This window comes from Sarcophilus harrisii, chromosome 2, assembly GCF_902635505.1.
Source record: "Sarcophilus harrisii chromosome 2, mSarHar1.11, whole genome shotgun sequence".
In the NCBI taxonomy this organism is placed as follows: Eukaryota; Metazoa; Chordata; class Mammalia; order Dasyuromorphia; family Dasyuridae; genus Sarcophilus; species Sarcophilus harrisii.
The window spans coordinates 611,476,080-611,488,793 of record NC_045427.1 but is presented as its reverse complement, the minus strand read 5'-3'; the positions used below and the strand labels follow the sequence as shown (position 1 = coordinate 611,488,793).

The 12,714-nt window shown below is 36.4% G+C and overlaps 1 protein-coding gene across 8 annotated transcripts in view; it reads left to right on the top strand.

The window, feature by feature from the left end:
• Window positions 1-12,714, top strand: part of KAT6B (lysine acetyltransferase 6B) — a 213,902-nt gene that overhangs the window by 156,383 nt on the left and 44,805 nt on the right. The gene's annotated exons all lie outside the window — the stretch shown is intronic.

Sequence of the window (12,714 nt, the reverse complement as noted above, 5' to 3'; positions counted from 1 at the left end):
GCTGGGTGCTTGAAAAAGAAAGACAACATTCCTGCTAACTTCAAGGAAGAGAATGTGTAATTATATATTTAAACTAAATCCAAGGTCATCAGAAGGAAGGAGGGCGCTAGAAGTTTGAAAGACTTTGGGTAGAAGGTGATGCTCATTTGTTTCTTAAAGAGAGCAAGGAATTAGCTAAGGAATGGGGTGCATTCCATGAAAGGAGGGCTGGGTTACAGATATGGGGAAAAGAATGAGACTGCAAAGAAGGGTTAGGGTCAGGTAGTGAAGAGCTTTAAAAGGCAGACACAAAGTAGGATTTAGCCTGTTGCCAAGAGGGCATTGCTGAAGTTTAGTATAAAGTTTAAGGTGGCCACATGGTTGGGTGGTGCTCAAAGAAAATCATTTTGGCAGCTGTGTGAATGATGGATTGGAGTAGAAAGAGTCTGGGAGACCATTGCAGTGTGCTCAGCGAGAGATAATAAGGGCCTGAGCATGGATGGTGGTCCTGTGGGGAGAAAAAAAGCTGTCAGTTGTGAGAGATCTGATGGCAACATTGGCAACTGACTGGGTGTGTGTGGTGAGGGAGAGGGAAGAATCAAGCATAACTCCTAGGTTATAAATATCAGAAAACAACTCTCACAGAATCTAAGAAAGTACAAGAGATAAAATGCAATATTCACTGGTGTTTATTCATTAAATGGTAACAATCATAAATGTGATCAAGAGAAACCATGATAAAATATGGTGGTATGATATATGAAATATTTAATATCAGAAAGAGATATATTCATTATTAGGTTTATTAACTAGGCTTTATGCTTTTATAGAAAAGATTATAGGCTTGTGTTTTTATAGTTTTGTTAGATTGCAATAGAAGCTCTATCTTTGGGGGGCACTGTGGTTCAGAATTCTGGATGAATTTGGAGTCAAGGACTTGGGTTATCACCTATTTGGGCAAATCCTTGTCTTCTTTCTCTGGGTCTTGTTTTCCCCATCTGTAAAATAAAGATGTTGAATTCCAAAGTAATTTCTAACTCTGTATCTTTGATCTTTTTCTTCCTTTCAAAGCTGGAGTCATTATGTGGTTTTTAAATGTATAACCTCCTCTTCAAGCAGGGATCTCCTCTCTGAAAAGAGACATTTAGGTCCTATGTTCTGAAATTTTATGTCACCGTCCAGTCAACTATCCAGAATTAATCCAATAGTTATTATAAAGAACAATAATAAGAGCTATTAATTGTCCAGCATGTTTGGCACTGGATTAAACTACAAAAATATTCATTTGAAAAAACAACCCCAAAACATAATTACGTCCCACAGTTTTCTACCTTAAATTCTAAGGTAATAATAATTTTGGTATGGATCAATATTGTTTTATCCAAATATAATAATGCCTTATATTAAAAAAAAAACACTTTTCAAAGAATTAATGAAGTCATCTAAATGAAATTTCAAGATAACAAAATTTGTATCGTCTTTGAATAAAGATTTTTGCTAGTTATAGCCATATAGTCATTTGGATGAAAAATATAAAATGCCTTATACTTTCCTGCATTCTTAAATAACAGATTTAACTGATCATAATTAAGCCTTTTCTTGATGATATGGACTCAGTTTTTAAGCCCTTTATCTTGGACCTTCTGGGATTGTGGGAAGAGAACTGGCCAAAGGCCAGGAAGACTCAGCTTCAGGTTATGTGTTTGACTCTCAGATTGAGTGAGTGAGTGCATGAATGAAGTGTTCATTAGTCTCTTATTATGTGCTGAGCTGGGGATACCCAAAGAAAGTAGTGTAGGATGGTAGGGGTTCTGTTCCTAGGCAACTCCCTTAAATAAGACTATGTTATAAAGCATATATTGACTTGCCCTGGCAGAAGGCCTGGCAGAAGGAATTCTATATAAAGAAATAGTAGATTTGAGCCAGAAAAGACAAAAAAACCAAAAAAACCCCAAGGTATTAGGGATATAACTTTTCTACTGTAAGATAGTCCTAGATGTTCTTTTAATTTTTTCTTTATTTTTATCTCTTTCCTTTTTTCAGACCCTTACCTGACAAGAGAGTTCTTGTGTTTTTCATCTTCCCTATAACATTCCCTCTCCCAAGTCCCTATCCTGGAAAATGAGATAACTCAGCTTGTCAAGAATCTTCTGTTAAGCAATAATAAGTAGGGCTCTATAGGAGATGTCAGAAGTAAAGCTTGGGGTTTCAGTGTAGCAACTACATAGTATTATGGGGGAAATGCTTCATAACTGTCAATCCTTTTTTCACTGATTGTACCTTTGTGGCTGTGTCTTAGAAGAGTGAAGTTAGAAGATTGGCTTCTCAGTAAACAGAGTTGTTAATGGAAGTAAAAGGCTTTTTTAGATTGAAAGTAAAAAGAAGTCATTGTTGAATCATAGGATCCAGTGGTCTAGGTGAGAAACTTAATGATGAAAAGGGATTTGGGATTGGCCAGGCAGCCCAGGATCACACCCAATTGAAGTTTTTAAAACATAGATGCTTCAGGAGTCATCTTATATCCCTTTGACCCTGCTTTTGCTTTGCCCCAACCACAGAGAAGAGAAATAATCCCTGTAAATTGTTAATATTCATTTGAAGAAGACAACAAAAAGAGGGAATTTAATAGCCCTCAAAGCAAGAGAACATAGGTTTAAATTCTAACAGTAAAAATGTATGTGGGCTGAGGCAGGATTCATTTCTTGACTCTCACATTTAGCAGTTGGGTGACCCTGAACAGATCATTTAACCTAACTCTCAATTTCCTTATCTGTAAAATGGAGATAATAATACTCACAGTAGTCTACCTATAAAGGCTATTATGAGGATCAAATCAAATATATATTGAAGGTATTTTCTAATCCTTAAGTTATTACATAAATGCCAGCATTTAACAATTATCTAAAAAATTAAGAATTATCTATGGAAAGGGAAGGATACTAGGCATAAATATGGTCATATAAAAAATAGAAGACAACAATAAAAACTTTTAAACAATGAAATTAGGTTCTTCCATTTAATAGCTGTATCTCTGAGCAAATGACTTAACATTTTTGAGCCCTGCTATCTTCATCTGTGTAATGCATGCATTAATTAACATGTCACAGAATCATCATCTCAGAGTTGGAAGGAATGTCTTAACTTAAAGCTGAATAAGATCCTACCTGAAGAGCAATGAACGCTTGTCCTGGAAGCCATTCTCTCCCAAGGCTGCCCTTTCCATTTTGATTTAAGCATCAATGTCAGTGAGTTTTTCTTCCTCCCCAGCTTAAATATGCCCTTTTGCAATTTTCACACACTGCTTCTAGCTATGCCCTCTGGGGGGCACTAATCCCACTTTCATCCACCAGTGCTTCACATACTTGAAGACAGACTTTTCTGCTCCCAACTAAACATCCCTGGTTCCTTCAGCTTTTCTCATATGGTGGGGTCTGCAGTACACTTAATCCTGGTTACATTCTTCTGTGCTATATCCATGTAGCTCCTTTCTCTTAGAGCTGTTGTGAAGATCAAATGAGGTAATATATTGAAGAGTGCTTTATATTATTGTTGTTGTTATTACTAACAATAGCAATAATTAGGTAAAAACTTGCCTTTAATAGTTTGAAGTCAGTATGGTAGATTGCTGAAAAAAATAGAATCACCTTCTTTAGAGATGGAAAGAGAGTTAGTTAGCAGTTGCCCTTTTTGTAATGTTTAAAATGTGGTTTTTATATAGGCTGGGGAATTAATTCAATGACCTTTCAAAATTTCATTTGTCTTTGGAATTCTAAACCATTAGAAGACAGATAACTTAGGGATCGTATTTTCTGGACCATAATCCTCTAACTCTTTAAAGGGAAGATTTAGCTTCTGAATTTATTTTATTTAGTTTTTTTTACATGAGTCCTAGAGCTATATGGGTTACAGAGCATTTTCAGGAAATCAAATAAAATGTTTAAACATAAAATAATGTGTTAGTTAAAACTTCCTAAAACAAGATACTGGTGGAGTGGAGAGAAAACTACAGTTGCCTATATATCCTCCACTTGCATATTTGAATTACAGATATTGTAATGATTTTCCCTATATTTATAGAGAACCTTTCTTCTAGTAATCTTAGAATACTTAAGACATTTGAACATATTCTGCCTTTCTATTTCCAGAGAATGTTAAATAGGTAGTAAAGATACTAGTCAAAATAATCCCAAAATGTCAAGATACTTTCTAACTTTTTCTCTCTACATACAGAGGAAAACCAGGTTTACCAGACAGGTGATAACAAAACCTGACTTGTTCACGTATGGCACATCATCTTTCTTTCATTCCTTTTGTAGGTCAGACTTAATTCAGGATATATTGGTACTTCAGATTTGGAGTTGGAGTGAAGACATTTAGAGATCATCTAAGTTATTAAAAGGGCTTTATGTAGCTATAGTAGAGATAGAGAAAGGCTATTCAACACAGATATAGCATTGGTTCAGCTAAACCTGGGTTGGCCCTGTTTGCTTATTAGTCAGATCTGAAAGAGAGTAGCTACTGCCTCTTTGCAACTTGGCTTTTAGACTTGGGCCACCAAGAAGCTACTATGATGAGCAGACCCTTTCCCCCTTTTGTAATGGGCTGAGGCTTGAGTTGATGCACTGAGGTCCCAAGTACATGAGGCTAAATAGTAATTGGACTATACTCTATTAATATACATGATTGGATAAAGAATGGTCCCTGCCCACTCTCTGTGCAAGTCCTGATGTGTTGTATAGGAAATGACGATTTTGGTGGGTGGAGGCAGAGAGAGGAACAGGAAGAGAAGCTGGGAGAGATTGGGCCTGGTTCCATTCTCCTGGCTGCTGGTCGTGTGGCTGGTGATCTAGCTAGGTTCTTGACTCAGCTGCACACATTGCTATTGCCGATTCTCTTCCGCCTCCGATCCTTCTTCACTGAGAATAAAGACTGACGATTTTCCCCTAACCTGAACTCCTGACTCCTGCTGATTTTGAAATACGCGATCTTCACACCCTTTAGCCCATCAGGTTTGGGTGGGTTTTTTTTTTGTTTGTTTGTTTGTTTTTTTGGTTTTGTTTTGTTTTGTTTTTAGGTTATATATGTACATTCATTTTTTATATATTTCTATTTGAGTCATATTGGGAGAGAAAAATTCAAAACAAAAATGAAAAACCATGGGAAAGAGAAAGAAAAAAGGTGAAAACAGGGAATTTTGATTCACATTTAATTTTCTTTCTGGATGCAGATGACATTTTCCATCCAAAATTTATTGGAGTTGTCTTGGATTACTATATTATTGAGAAGAGCTAAATCCATATAGTTGATCATCACATAAATCTTGCTGTTGCTATGTATAATATTTTCCTGGTTCTACTTGTTTCACTTAGCATCAGTTCATATAAGTCTTTCCAGGCTTTTCTGAAATCAGTCTGTTCATCATCTCTTATAGAACAATAATATTCCATTACTTTCATATACCATAACTTATTCAGCCATTCCCCAATTGATGGGCATCCACTCAGGTTCCAAATCTTTGTCACCACAAATAGAACTGCTTACAAATATTTTTGCCCATGTGAATCCTTTTCTCTTTTTTATGTTCTCTTTGGGATGCAGACCCAGTAGTTAGCCTGTTAAATCTTAAGGACAATTTCAATCCATTTTAAGGAAAACCCAACCTAATCTTCATGTTAGGTATTATTAACACATCTCCTTCCCCTGCCAGAGCTCTGAAGAGCTCTATAACGAACTCACAGTCCCCTTCCAAATATTCCCAAATAGTCTTTTCTCCCCAGCTTTCAGTCAATCACCCACAAAATCATTTCTAGGCTTTCTTAGATATGTTTAAAATTATTATGAATATGTAATCTATCTCAATTTGGGAAGGAAGGAGATAAAGGATGAAGGGGGAAAATTTTGAAACTTAGAATCTTAAAAAAATGAATGTTGGAATCATCTTTACATGTAATTGGAAAAAACAAAATACTATTGAAAATTTTTTTAAAATTCTGAGGAACAGAAAGAAAGTTCAGCCAGTAAAAAGATACTTGTAAGGAAGGAAAATAATGGTCATTCTTCCCACATTTCTTTAGTTGCTGAAGCATTAGAGATGATGACCAGCAGGACTGGATGGTTATAGAACAGGTCACGAACCTAAGGCTTTGGATATGTCTAAAACCATGTCTCAGCCTTGTTACTGCTGCTTTTGCTCATGTTTTCAGTCCTGCTTTTGCCCACATTTCTTACTCTTTACCAGCTAGTTCATTGTTTTTGAGGTGGAGAAGGAATATTGTCCTCATAATCAAAGCATATTTAAGAGTGCTGAAGAAATAGCTAAGTTGGCAGTGACAAGATAGCTTGCAGTCACATTTACTAGCCACCACATGACTAATAAAATAGGAAACAGCTCCTTCTGCTTAGCAAGTACTGAAGCATCAATCAGCAACCACCACATGGCTGTCAGGATAATGTCACAGATATATCTGTGAGCCAAAAAGTGTCAGCCTAGTGACAGAACCTAAAGCAGGCGACCACAGCAAGGTACGGTGTAGATTGCTAAAGAGATTGACATGATTCATTAGGACTGTCACAAAAGGAGCACAATGGCACCGGGAATGGGCCCTGGGAACCTATGCCTGATGAACACCTCCGCCAGAAATGTCCATAAAGTAGCAGAGTATGGGGAGCCCTCTCTTTCCTAGAATAGCACTGAAGCTCCCTGTGATGCTGCAGTGTAATGCAGTCACAGAATAGGTGAGCCTGGGAGTTTTTTGCCCTGAAACTGAAGCTAGTATGAAACAGTAACTAGTTTGTGCTATAACAAATTTGTTATTGAAAGTACAGGGAAAAAATAATGGAAATACCCAAAAAAGCCAATAGAATAAATGGTAGAGAATATTGCAATGTGTGGCCCCTCATTTTGCAGATAAGAAATAATGGTCCTGCAGATGCAAATGACTCTATGACATTCTGCCTCAAACCCTCAACCCCTTTATAACTATCCATTCTAACTTGGCTAAGACTTTTGTGACAATGTCTACATTAGGTTGTTGTGATATCTGATAAGTGATGAGATACCAGCACTGATTAAATTCAGGGTGATTTCATGACATCACTGTTATGAAGCTATACTTTGTAGACTTGGTATAGACTGTCCTCACCCTGGGAAAATATGGCTACCAACAGAGAAGGAATTCCTTATTATCATTTCTGTCATCAAAGACTTGGAGAAATAGAGATCGCAGTGAAGCGGATTGCAATTGCATTCCTTCACAGGAAATGGTAAAACTCTGAGGTCTTGGCATCCAAATGACAGCTTCTCAGCTTTCTAGGAAGAAAGATGGGACTACGAGGTATTAGCTAGGCATCCTGCCCCAGATGAATTGACAACAAACATAACTTTTGTTGCAGTAGTTAAATTTTGAAAGAGAAAATATGCCTAGTCTTTAAGAGGGACTTGGATTCACAATTAAGTGGGGCAAGTAGGAGTGAAGCAAGAGAAAACTCATGGAATTAAACTCATTTTTAGTTCAAGGCTTGGATTTATTATCTTGTTAAAATAGTTGGTCAATTGTTTGGTTTTTTTTTTTTCTCCTTAAATTATAGCATCACAAGGTTGTGGGGGGGAAATATATATATATAAGAGGAGTTTGGGTTCAAATTTAGGAACCAGATATTCTCCCAAACCAGAGGTCTGACTCTACTGCCTAATCTTAGCATCTTGCTCTGATTTTGTTTTTCAATATTTTAAATGGTGATCGTACCATATGATAAGGCAGCAGGAAGTTTTGAATGTTGCCTTAACTTTAAATTACTTAAAGCTAGAGGCTCTTCACCTTTTTGTGTGTCATAGAATCTTTTGGCAGGCTGATCAAGTTCATGGACCTTTCTTAGAATAATGTTTTAAAATACATTAAATACATTGAATTACAAAGGAAATCAACTGTGTTGAAATACCGTTATCAAAATAACACTCTAAAATTCAAACTGTATATTTGATACACCAGATACATATGTTGAAATTCTTTCTGCTGCTGAGGCTGTCCCTAAAAAGATCTGATAGGCAGGATAGAAAACACATTTCCTTCCTGAAGGTGAGTCAAGAAAAGATAAGCTAAAGAGATCAAACTTCTTTTGCCTTCTTTCTTACTGTATTGATTTTTAGAATATTAGTATCTTCAGAGGTGATGTGAAATCTGCTTATATAAAAAACAAATATTCAGAAATTATTATTTTTTTTTTTTTTTAAAACTCTAGAGGAATGAGAAGGATAAGGAGAGTAAGTTAATCCTTGGGGTTAAAAACAAATGGCTTTTGTATTACAAGCTCTGTGTTTTCTGGTTGTCACTTTATTATCAATCTTAGGAAGTACTAGCTCCAGAATGAATTACTAAGGCAGTATTGGAAGGGGAATTTAAACATCTCTAATTAAGGCATGGATACTACTTGGTACCTGGGAAGTAGTTAGCAAATGAATCAATTTAAGTAAAAAATAACTTGTAATAGTATGTTGGTGTTTTTTCTTCTTTAAAATATAAGAGTTCTCTCTGGGAGAAAGGGTTTCTCGGGGAGGTTTTCTGGAGGCAGCTTTAGTTTCAGTTACAATCAATAATTATTCCAAAATGCAGCCAGCTGATAAAAGTTCAGATCTTTTATTGTGTCCTTCAATATAGCCTGGTTAGTTTTCTTAGAGGCCTATCTCTCTGCTTGGTTCTAAGAGCTCTTGCAGCTTTGTCCTTTACTCCTGCCTCTGCTTTCTTCAGCCTCCAGCCAGCACCAAGGTGGAAGATGAAAATGAATCTCTCTTGCCTCAGAGAGAGGGCATGTGGGCTTCCTCCCAGAGAGCTCCTCTCCGACCCCTGGGAATGTTCCCAAGTAACTCTCTTGAAGCTCTAAGAGCTTCCTCTATATATATGATCTCCCAAAGGTAAACTCATCCTGTGAGAGAATGGGACTATGGGTTATCTCCCAGAGTGCTCTCTGGCCCTAAGAACTTCAAGGGAGGTGTGAATTCGGATATCTCACACTAAACCCTGAAATTTCTCAAACGTGTGAACTCCAATGAGTATTTAAATTCTTGCTTATAAGAGCTCTCTAAAGTATGAACACAAGCATGATTGTCTATCAATTGTATTTAGTACCTTGTTTCAAGTTCTGGCCCATAACATCTTGTAGGATCAGATTAATCATACTGAATTAGGCTAAATTAGATAATTATTGTCTCTATCAACTCTAATGACTTAACAGTTTGTAAAGATTCCAACAAATAGTAATTGTGGAATTCTGCTTAATTAGATATTAACCAATAAATTACTTTTTTACTTTGACATTTTTTTCTTACAAAATTTCCCAAAACATTGGTCCAACTTCTATGGTTGATTGTGTAATCTCCTTAAACTCCCTCTCCTCTCTTCTCCCTCCTCCCCCCCACACTTAAAGAGATCAGGGCCTGCAGATCAGCCTTAGGGCAATACTTTGTTCTGTCAACCTCCCTTTCCCAAAATCCTATTCTGAGAGGGCTTGCAGGCTTTGTTGGCAAGGAGACCTTATTTGGAGGAAATCATGGGTCGTAAAAGAACTAAACACACTTCTCAGCATTTAAGTTGCTCCCAGAAAACTGCAAATTTGATCAGGTATAGATCATTCAGTGGTAGCAGAGCTGAGTGAGAAGAAGCATTGGCTTTGAAATCAGTGGAAAACTCAGTTTGAATCCCACCTCTTACACTTATCAGCTCTGTGACACTGGGTGGTAAGGCAGTGACTCTTAACTCTTCTGTAAAATGAGGAGAATAATATCTACCATGCCTCCCAAGAGTGGCATGGATCAAATAAATTCAAATGATAAAACCAAATTCCATTTTTCAAAGACAAGATGAATGGGTCATCTGATCTTCTTAAGAAGTAAGAAGGCAACCTAGGCATAAAGAATGAAATTATTAATAAATTAGAGGAACATAGGATAGTTTACCTCTCAGACCTGTGGAAGGGGAAGGTCTTTATGACCAAAGCAGAACTAGAGATCATTTACTGATCACAAAATAGAAAATTTCGATTATACCAAACTGAAAAGTTTTTGTACAAACAAAACTAATGCAGACAAGATTAGAAGGGAAGCAATAAACTGGGAAAATATTTTTACAGTCAAAGGTTCTGATAAAGGCCTCATTTCCAAAATATATAGAGAATTAACTCTAATTTATAAAAAAATCAAGCCATTCTCCAATTGAAAAATGGTCAAAGGATATGAACAGACAATTCTCAGATGAAGAAATTGAAACTATTTCTAGTCATATGAAAAGATGCTCCAAGTCATTATTAATCAGAGAAATGCAAATTAAGACAACTCTAAGATACCACTACACACCTGTCAGATTGGCTAAGATGACAGGAAAAAATAATGATGATTGTTGGAGGGGATGCGGGAAAACTGGGACATTGATGCATTGTTGGTGGAGTTGTGAACGAATCCAACCATTTTGGAGAGTAGTTTGGAACTATGCTCAAAAAGTTATCAAACTGTGCATACCCTTTGATCCAGCAGTGTTACTACTGGGCTTATATCCCAAAGAGATTATAAAGAAGGGAAAGGGACCTGTATGTGCACGAATGTTTGTGGCAGCCCTTTTTGTAGTGGCTAGAAACTGGAAACTGAATGGATGTCCATCAGTTGGAGAATGGCTGAATAAATTGTGGTATATGAAAATTATGGAATATTACTGTTCTGTAAGAAATGACCAACAGGATGATTTCAGAAAGGCCTGGAGAGACTTACACGAACTGATGCTGAGTGAAATGAGCAGGACCAGGAGATCATTATATACTTCAACAACAATACTATATGATGACCAGTTCTGATGGACCAGGCCATCCTCAGCAACGAGATCAACCAAATCATTTCTAATGGAGCAGTAATGAACTGAACTAGCTATACCCAGAAAAAGAACTCTGGGAGATGACTAAAAACCATTACATTGAATTCCCAATCCCTATATTTATGCACACCTGCATTTTTGATTTCCTTCACAAGCTAATTGTACAATATTTCAGAGTCTGATTCTTTTTGTACAGCAAAATAACGTTTTGGTCATGTATACTTATTGTGTATCTAATTTATATTTTAATATATTTAACATCTACTGGTCATCCTGCCATCTAGGGGAGGGGGTGGGGGGGGTAAGAGGTGAAAAATTGGAACAAGAGGTTTGGCAATTGTTAATGCTGTAAAATTACCCATGTATATATCATGTAAATAAAAGGCTATTAAATTAAAAAAAAAAAAAAAGTAAGAAGGCAAACAAAATGACCAGATCTTGAAATGGAAAAGGGAGAAGATCAAACTTGACCTGGTTCAAGAATGAGTTGTTTACTATAACTTCCCCTTCCAAATAAAAAACAATTTTCATTAATATCTTTGGGACACAGTTGTTACCTCGGTTTAGGGTTTAAATGAGTACACTTGCCTTTGGTTCATTGATTCTATGTTTTGAACGAGTCATATTTAACTTGATTTGGTCTTTTAAAATGACTAGTAAGAATAGGTTTTCAGAGATGTGAAACAGGAAAAATCTAATTTAACTCACACAAATTGCCAATTCTCCAGCCAGATGGACCTTTCAGATCTGGAATTCATGTGACTCCAGGGAGAAGAGGGAGCTATGTGTCCCTTTAGAAGATGGGAATATATGGCCCTAGATAGAGCAGACAGAAGCCAGAGGCAGAAATGGAGCAATGGGAATTTCTGGAGGAATCCAAATTTCTTGTAAGAGAAAAGGGAGTTTCTGAACTAAGAGAGGAGTTTCCATAATCAACGAACACTTAAAGAACAGAGCCACAAGATAGCAAATCAAACCCACAATTTGCTTTCTACTGTTACTGTCAATTATATAACATTAAGTGAGTCTTTCAAAAAGGGCTAATTCATTTCCCATTCCAAGTACTTTTCCCTTTCATGTGGAATTCAGATATAGGGTAGTAACATCTCTGGAATATTGTATAGCTCATGAGAAAAGACAGTTATTTTTGACTATGTGTTCAGATATGAGTCCTTCAGTGAAATAAAACTTATCCTGTATTATTAGTCTGATTATTTGAAAGGGAGTTGAGATCCCATAATTAGAAAGATAGAGTTGGAGGAATCAGAGCAGGCAAAATGACATTCCAAGCAGGATAACAACATAGCAAAGCTTTCAAATTATGGTGGGTGTTTAATTTCAGGCTTAAGGACTTTATGTGGTTTCCTCTATGTAATTAGGACTTATAAAAGGTCATGGGTACCTACTCCATTAAGTCATATCATTAGAGAAAGATTTCTGTAACAGGAGTTTGTAGGATAAACTATAATGAAAAAACATGAGAGGGAAGGAGCCCGTTTAAGAATCAATACATTAAATGTTCAGGCAAAAAGTAATAGGGCTTGAGTTAAGATATTGATAGTAATAATGGACAGGAAGGTATAGTTGAATGACAGCAGGACTAATGACTGAATGTGAATGTCTAGGCAGGGAATAGTAAAAGTGACTGATGTTTTGAACTGGCTGAATTAGAATAAAGGTTCTTAATCTGAGATTTATGAGCATGGATTTTTAAAGTATTTTTATGATTCTGTATGTTCCAGTATAATTAGTTTCTTTTGTATTCCTGTGGGTTCTTTTTATTTTACACATTTCAAAACAATATTCTGAGAAATCTATAGCTTCACCACACTAACAAAGGGATCTGTGACACAAAAATAGACTAAGGTATAGGAGAACATTA